General features: G+C 37.3%; 1 pseudogene; it reads left to right on the top strand.

The window, feature by feature from the left end:
* Positions 1–4090: 4090 nt before the first annotated feature.
* On the top strand, positions 4091–5581 carry LOC118924900 (dual specificity protein phosphatase 12-like; annotated as a pseudogene).
* The last annotated feature ends 3826 nt before the right edge of the window (positions 5582–9407 follow it).

Genomic DNA, 9407 nt, shown 5'->3' on the forward strand with positions numbered 1-9407 from the left:
TCCAAGACGGCGGAGCCTTGGCGAGTCTGGGCACCTGAGCGGCTCTGTGGGCGGCAGCCCGCAACGGACAGTTAAGAACGGACCCGCCCTCGCGTCAGCCGCGGGGATTAATTTGCAGCAAACCCAGGCGGATCTGACCGTATAACCATTACGTTTATAGATTAATTTAAGGTAAAACTGCTGTATTTATAATACGAAGACCTCCTATTCAGAATACGGATGTATTTATAATTGGGTAAGTTTTCTTTTATATCCATCAAGACTTTAAAGTTTGTTTCATATACTTCTTGTTAAATTTATTTCTAATTAGTATGTATTTTATTGTAATTGTAAATGAGACTTTCATTATATTTTATTATCTTTTTCCTCAGTATAGAAATAGCCTTAAAAGCATTATATTAAAACACATGCCCAAAGTGTTTTGGAACAATAAAAGTCACGTGAAATCTCACTGCAATATACCAACCATTATTAATAGTTTGGAGAACATCAGTTCATGTACCTCATGTGCACACACACACACACACACACACACACACACACACACACACGCGCGCGCCGTTATATTTCCTAACTTTCAATTTGTACACAGGAGAGCTACTTCTAATAACTCGCGTTGTAACAGGCACTTTCTGGAATTGATGGTTTTTCAACTTGATTCTCTCGGGATCTCTGGGCATATTTCAACACATATGCACACAAAGACAACTATCTTTCAGATTTTATACTCTTATCTTGTTAATTTGTACTGGCTGAGACTTCCAGAATAATAGGAAGTAATAGTGGTAATATTGGATATTCTTATCTTATTCCTGACATTATTGGCAATGCAAAACTCCTGTTTGTTATACTGAGTCTATCTTATGTGATAGTTCATTCTGAAGAAAACAGTATGTGGAGAACATTTCTCAACTTGATTTTATACTTAAATAACAGAGTAACAGTCTTGGTTAATTTGGAAGTTACTTCACTTCCAACAATATTTCATCTTTATCACAGGCATAATAAAAAAGCCATACCAACCTCTCCTGCTGACAACTTCTCTCTCAGATTTTTCCAATAAATGTCTTTATTTTCAATGTTAGTGAAAAAAAGTAGCCACTCTGCAAAGTCTTCTTTTCTCATAAAATTCAAACCTTTAGAGAACTGAAGGAATTCCATTTCTTGGATCTCTGTAAATTTTCCATAAATCTAACGTTAAAAACATACAAAATTGATATAAGTAACAAGTAGCTTAATGTTGTAAGTGGGCTTGCAAAGCACCTTTTGTTACCTGTTGAGCATCTGGCTTCTTGAAAAGGTGCAACAAATGAAGCATTTGTTTGTACAGAGGATTGTGCAGGAGAAGGGATGCAGAGGCTGATTAGTTCCCATACTTGCTTCAGTCTGAGACTCCCTATGTTCAAGTTGTTTGTGAAAATTAGAGCTGGCAACCTACATTCTGATACTTAAAAGACCTGAAAAATTATGTAAAATGTTGCTTTGGTACATCCGTGGCAGTTGTTTTTTCATTATCAATAATCAGAGGAAATTAAACTTCAGCTGGCATACTCCTTTTAGAATGTTAATCATACTAAACACTTCCCAGTATTTTTCAGATACTAGAGCTAATTAATGTGATCAGTGACTTTGTACCAAAAGCTTAGATTTGTCTAAAAATATTTATCATCTTTTGCACAATAACTTATGTCTATATGACAACATTCTAATTTTATAAAAACATGGTGCTTTGATCAAACTGCCATCGACAGCTTCCTGGGCAAAGTACAAGTTGAAAGGATAGCAGATTAAAATATACTTTCTTTGAAAACGAATTTGGAAAATGCTGTCCTTGATTTGTCTATAACTAAACTATTTGAGAAATATTATCTCCATGAATTTTAATATGTTGCTGGTATCTTTATTCACCTTTCTACATATTAAAAGATCTGTATTGTCTGTCATGGCGCAATTTAATGGAAATATACATGGGGTGGAAAAGAGTTATGTCCTAGTTCAGTGGACGAAAACCTGTCACCACTCAAAAACTACTTACTTTGGAGTCTACATTTATCCCATTAACCTTAAAAGAATGAAGGAGGAGTTTGATTTTAGGCTTCTATCTATGTGGTAAGAGTCTGTTATAGAACATTTTCTGAATGTATTGGATATATAAATTTATCTATGTCATGTGTCTTTTGGGGTCAGTGAAGAATTTTATCTAAAATTTGAAGCATTTCAAGTTTGGTCAGATAAACAGTCTTTAACTGATATGTTTTGTCCTTTGACTGATTTTTCTTATTTCTTATACTGTGCAGTGTGAGGATGCTCAGTTCATTCCCACTAGCATGCTAAAAGGGTGCTTTACTTGCAAGTGTGCACTGAATTAGGGAAGTAGAAAAGACAATATAAAGCATTACTAACCCGTTCCTTTTACTTTTTCTTTAGGCTCTGAGGCTTTAAGAACTATAAACTTAATTGGTATTAAATTATACATTATCGGGTTTAAGCTATCTTTGTCTTAATTATAGTACTGTTGAAGAACGTAAGTGTATTATATGATAATAACCTCTTCTAAATCTAAAATTATAGATCTTGTTATGCTGAGAAAATCTGGACCTGATACTGGACATAAATTTATGAACTGAAGATTTTATAGTACATAAGACCACCAGATGCATTCTGAACAAGTTACATAGTTTATAAGTTAGTGGATTAATTGCAAGCAATGGGGAAAATCTACCTTTCCTTATCTGGGGTTTCAAGGCCATGGTACCCTGGAGACAGCTCACACTAGCTGTGAGTTTACTGTACACACATCTTCTCACCTTTGCTTCATGTCTGGTGGCTTGAAATTAGCTTAGCAGACTATTTACACTACTAATTATTAAATGCTAAAAATGAAGTCTGTTCTTCCTGAGGGCTGATAATTAAACATATTTACCAGAATACACTGCTCACAGACATCTTTGAATTGATAAAAACTATTCATGAATTTAGAACATTCTCGACAACTGGTATCTCAGAATTTTAAAAAATAGTCCTAAAAGGTACATTAGGAAGGTGGTGTAGAAAGGTCCTGAACTCACCTCCACTCATATGGATCATTCCCTCTGAAAAAGACCTGAAAACTAGCTGAAGAGCTCCCTCAGAACAAAGGATAAAAGGGCCACATTGAGATGGTAGGAGGAGCAGAGATGTGTTTTCACTACAACTCTATTCCTGACACAGTGACCCACAATCACGAGGGATCTTACAAATATGCAGTTTTTCCCCGAGGACTGAGGGGTTTGTACCCCACATCAGGCACTCCAACTCTTGAGGTGTTCTCTGGGAAATAAGGCACTGTCAGGTGCCATTTTTGCATGCTTACTCCATCTTGCTAGCACTACTGGGAATTATTTCTGTGGTGTCTCTACCTTGCTCAGTGCTGGTGGGCTTGCCCTGCACCTGTGCTCTCATGTGGCCTGGGAGAAGAACAGATGAACACAGTGAGAACTTGAACAAAGAGATAGAAAATATAAGAAAGTACCGAAATAAGTCATGCAGCTGAAGAATAAAATGACTGAACTGAAAAAAACACTGTTCAACAGCAGTTGAAGATGAAGCAGAAGAAAGGATCAGCAACCTGGAAGTCAGGGCAGTGGAACTCAACCCAACAGAGAAGGAAAAAAAAGTAAAGGCAGCCAAAGGGACCTCTCGGATGTCAAGCAGAGTAACTTTGGTATGATGGGGATCCCAGAAGGAGAAAAGACAGAGAAGGGCAGAAAAATAATTTGAAGAAATAATGGTTGAAAATTTCCTTAACCTAGGGAAAGAAACAGACATCTGGGTTCAAGAAGCAGAGTGTTCCAAATAAGATAAACCCAAAGAAAGGGATACCAAGACACATTACAATTAAAATGTCAAAGGTTAAAAATAAAGAATCTTAAAAGCAGCAAGAGAAAACAACTTGTTAAAAGAGACAACTCTCCCCTCTCCACCTCCCCATGCCCCATGAAACTATCAGCAGATTTTCCAGCAGAATCTTTGAGTGCCAGAAGCCATGATACATTCAAAGGGCTGAAAGGGAGGAAAAACAAAACAAACAAACAAACAAAAAAACCAGACAACCAAGAACACTCTACCTGGCAAGGCTGTCACTCAGAAATGAAGGAGAGAGAGGGAGTTTTCCAGACAAACAAAAGCTAAAGAAGTCTATCCCCACTAAGCTGGCCTTATAAGAAACATTAAAGAGACTTCTTTAAGCTGAAAAGAAAAGGCACTAACGAGTAACAAGAAAACATGAAAATAAATATCTCCCTAGAAAAGACAAATATGTAGTAAATATAAGGGAATAATTGCTTATAAAGCTGGTATGAATTTTAGAAGATGACAGAGGGAAAATTAACTATAATTACAAAAATTACTTAAGGGAGATTGCAGTAAAAATGCAGTAAAATATGACATGAAAAATAAAATGTGAGGGAGAGGCAAAAAAATGTAGACTTTTTAGACTGTGTTAAACTTTGGTTACTAACAATGGAAAACAGACTGCCGTGGGGGCGGGGCCAGTCGGGCCCGGGGCCGCCCCGTCGGAGGCTGGGGGCGGGGGCCGCGGCTGCGGGAGCCCCGGGCGCTGCCGGCGCCGGGCGAGCTCCGCTGGGCGGATGCCGGCAGCGCGGCCCGGGCGGCCCCTGTGCGGAGCGGCGGCGGCGGCGGCGGAGCCGGAGCGCCGCTGGAGGACGGACGTCACGGTGGTGCTGATGGTGGACTCCCAGGGGCCCGACCGCAAGACGGCAGCTGGGGTCGCGGGTCCGCGGAGCGTCTTCGTGCCGGCGCCGGATAAACGCGAGACCGACGTGCTCAGCCGCGGACCGGTGCGGAGCCCCCATTGGCCAGGCCCGCGCCGAGGGCCGTGCGGTGCTGCTGCGCTGGTCTCTTCTTCAGTCATGCAGGAGTGGCTCTAAGTGTGGCTATAATGGCTGCTTTCGTGAGGAAGACGGACCAACTTACCTTTGAAAAAGCCTGTGAAAACCTCCAGACTATCAGCCAGAGGCGAAGATGAATGCGGGGTGTGAGTGGCAATTGAAATTATACCAGGAAATGGGATATGAAGTAGATACCTCTAGTGCAATTTATAAGCAGCACCGTTTACAAAAGTTACAGAAAAGTATCCAGAATTGCAGAACTTACCTTAAGAACTCTTTGCTGTTGACCCAACCACCCTTTCACAAGGATTAAAAGATGAGGTTCTCTACAATGTAGAAAGTGCAGGAGGTCCCTATTTCGAAGTTCCAGCATTTTGTATCATAATGAAGGAAGTGGTCCTATAGCTTTTGCCCACAGGAAAATGATACCATCTTTCATGCTTACCACAGGGAATCAGGCTCAATGTACATCTTATTTCATTGAACCTGTACAGTGGAAGGAATCCACTTTGTTGGGAGTAATGGATGGACAGCTTCTTTGCCCCAAATGCAATGCCAAGCTGGGTTCTTTCGATTGGTATGAACAGTGCTCATGCGGTAGATGGATGACGCCTGCTTTTCAAATACATAAGAAGAGAGTGGATGAGGTGAAAATGCTGCCAGTTTTGGGATCACAAGTAAGAAAAATATGAACTTGTGACATTTAATAGCTGGGAAAGAAACAGGCTGATGAATGCAAGAAGTATCTATGAAGTAGTCCTGCAAAAACAAATGAGAAAACCAAAAAATCCAATCAAGCCTTTAGATTTAACTGGCAGTTTACAGGAACAAATCGCCATGAAGTTACAATCAGAAGAATCACCCAGTGGGAAATTCTCCTGGACAAATTCTTCAACAAATGGCATGGTTTGAAGGAAGAAAGTATTATATAAACCAAATGCACTGTGACAGTCTTATTTCCATCATAATTTAAACAAACCAACCCGTAGAAAGGCATTTTGAGACAGAAAATTTAAAATGGAATGGGTATTAGATGATATTAAAGAATTACTAATTTTGTTGGGTATGATGATGGTACTTTACTCATGTTTTTTAAGTTTTTTAAAAAAAATTTAAAAGAAAAAGCTTTGTCGGGATACATATTGAGGTACTTATAGGTGAAATAACATGAGACCTGGGATTTTCTTTAAAACACTTCAGGGGGAAAAGCAAATGAAAAATAGGTGTTGTGGGGAAAGACGATAAAACAAGAATGGCAAGTTGAAGCTGGGTGCTTGGAACAAGGGCATTCATTCATCATACTGTCATCTGTGTTTGACATCTTACATATTAAAGGTTAAAAATAAAGTGTTAAAAATGAATTTTAAAATGTTAGTGCTTGCATACAGTAAGTTTTTCTACATAGACTATCCTGGAGAACTTACAGACAAAATGTTAGGATCACATAATTCAGCAAGGTTTTTCGATGCAAGATTGTTGTACAAAAATCAAGTGTTATTATACCCCAGCAATAACCAAATAGGAAAGGAAAAGAAAAGGTGGAAAACAAAACTATACAATTATGGAAAGAAAATTTAAAAGGAAATCTTAATGACTTCATGAGAGGGAAGGATTTCTTAGGCAAGGTACAAATGGCAGAGATCATAAAAGATTGATAAATTTGGTTACATTGAAATTAAAACCAAGGACAAAAACCCCATGAACAAAAGACAAGGCCAACCTAGGAGAAGGTACTTGGAACATACACACCAGTTAAATGAAATGAGTAAGAAAGAAAATCCTATAGCAAACTTTATAAAAGACCAGAATAGGCAATTCCCAGAAGAGAGAAGGTTTAATAAAGATGGAAAAGATGTAGCACCTCTTTACTTGTCAGGGAAATGAATAGTCCCACCCTTCACAGTGGCAAAAAATGTCAAAGTCTGGCCACATCTTGGTGAGAACAGAGCAGAGAGCATCACTGCCAGCTAGAGTGTAAATTGGTGTAATTTGGCAAATGCTGATACTCCGACTCTATGACTGACCCAGAATGGTTCTTAAATACATTCCTTCATATGTATGTCCAAAGACCCATACAATAATATATTTTATGGAACAGTAAAAAACTGAGACAACCTAAATGTCCATCAGTAGGGAAATTTTTTTAAAATTGTGATATATATGTATTCAAGGAAGTACCATGTAACAGTTAAAACTTGAAAAATCAGAAGTAATGTTGAAGAAAATGATTTGGAGAACATGATTATATGTTTATGTAAATTTAACACTAAATGAATCTATAAACATATTTAAACATGGCATAAAAGTAAAAATAAAAATGGACTTGAAATGAACTAGAGGTTACCAAAGGGGAGGAATGTGGAAGGGCAGGTGGGAAGGGAAAGAGAAGGGGACTGAGGGCTATTATGTTTAGTACACATGGTGTGGGGGATCACGGGGAGAACAGTGTAGCACAGAGAAGGGACTTAGTGGATCTCTGGCAACTTGCTGCACTGATGGACAGTGACTGCATTGGGGTATGGGTGGGGACTTAATAATATGGGTAAATGTAGTAACTACATTGCTTTTTCATGTGAAACCTTCATAAGAGTGTATATCAATCATATCTTAATAAAAAAATTTTTTTAATGGACTTGAATCATTCTTAGAAATTATGTGGAGGGAGGGAAATCAAGCAGAGAAAACAGCATAGTTTAACTTTATCTGTAATGTTTAATTTCTTAAGAAAAATCCAAAATGAAAATTGAAAATTAGTATTTGTTAATTTTGGGTGATAGGCATACAAATGTCTGCACTTTTTGAATAAAAAATTTTTGAAAATTAAAAAAAAATAAAATAGACTACTGTACATATGTATGCTGTTATATGTGAATCTCACAGTAACCACAAAGCAAAAACTTAGATACAAAAAAAATGGGAAAAGAATTTAAATATAACACTAAAGAAAGTCACCAAACCATAACAGCAAAAGTAAGAGAGGCACTAAAAAAAATCTAGAAAACAATTAAAATGGCAATAATTAATGCTTATTATTAATTATTTTAAATGTAAATGGGCTAAATTCCCTAATCAAAAGACAGAGAATAGCTGAATGGATGAAGAAAAAAACAAGGCCCATCTATATGCTGCCCACAAGAGACTCACTTCAGATGTAAAATCCCACAAAAACTGAAAGTGAGTGGATAGAAAAAGATACTCCAACAAAACGACATGAAAAGGAAGCTGGTGCAGCTATACTTATATCAGAAAGAATAGATTTTAAGACACAAATTATAATAAAACACAAAGAAGAGTATTACAAAACAATAAAGGGATCAACCCAACAAAAGGGTGTAACATTTGTAAGTATTTACACACCCAACATATATGAGCATGTAAATACATATTGTAAATATAACAAGAGCTAAAAAGAAAAAGTGACAACAATACAATAATAGTAGAGCACTTTAATCTGTCACTTATACCAATGGATAGATCATCCAGACAGAAAGTCAGTAAGGAAACATTGGTTTTAAATAACATGTTGGACCAGAAGGACTCAATTGGTACAGAACATTCCATCCAAAGGCAGAAGACTATGCATTCGTCTCAAGTGCACATGGAACAGTCTCCAGGACACATCACATGTTAGGCCACAAACAAATCTTAATAAATTTAAGAGAACTGAAATCATACCAACCATCTTTTCTCACCACAATGGTATGAAACTAGAAAATAATTACAAGAAGAAAACTGGAAAAATCACAAATACATTGATATTAAACATGCTACTGAACAATCAACGGGTCAATGAACAAATGAAAGAATAACTTGAAATGAAAGCAGAAATACAACACCCCAAAATCTGTAGGATGCAAAGAAAGCAGTTCTCTGAGGTTAGGGTCATAGTGTTGCAGGCCTGCGTCAATAAACAAGAAAAGCCTCAAATAATCAACCTGAAGAACCAAGGAAAAAAACAAATGAAGTCCACAGTTAGTAGAAGGAAATAATAAAGATCAGAATGGAAATATGTGAAATAGGCACTAAAAGGACACAATAAAAGATCAATGATATTAAGAGCTGGCTCTTTGAAAAGTTAAAGCAAACTGACAAACCTGTAGCTAGACTCACAGTGATAGAGAGGGCTCAGACAAGACAAAAATGGAGATACTACAACTGATACCACAAATACAAAAGGTCATAAAAGACAGTTTCTAACAATTATATGCCAATAATTTGGACAACCTAGAAGAAATGGATAAATTCACAGAAACATTAAATCTTACAAAAAAAAAGAAAATTTGAACAGGTTGTACACTAGTAAGGAGATTGAATTACTAAGATAAAAAACTCCCATAAAACAAAAGTCCAGAACCAAGTGGCTTTATTGGTGAATCCTACCAAACTTCAAAGGGAATTTAAACCTATCCTTCTCAAACTCTTCCTAAAAACTCAATAGGAAGGGAATGCCCCTAAACTCATGCCCCCAAAATCATCAACAACATATTAACAAACCAACTTTAACAATAAATTAAAAGG

This window comes from Manis pentadactyla, chromosome 2 (assembly GCF_030020395.1).
Source record: "Manis pentadactyla isolate mManPen7 chromosome 2, mManPen7.hap1, whole genome shotgun sequence".
NCBI lineage: Eukaryota > Metazoa > Chordata > Mammalia > Pholidota > Manidae > Manis > Manis pentadactyla.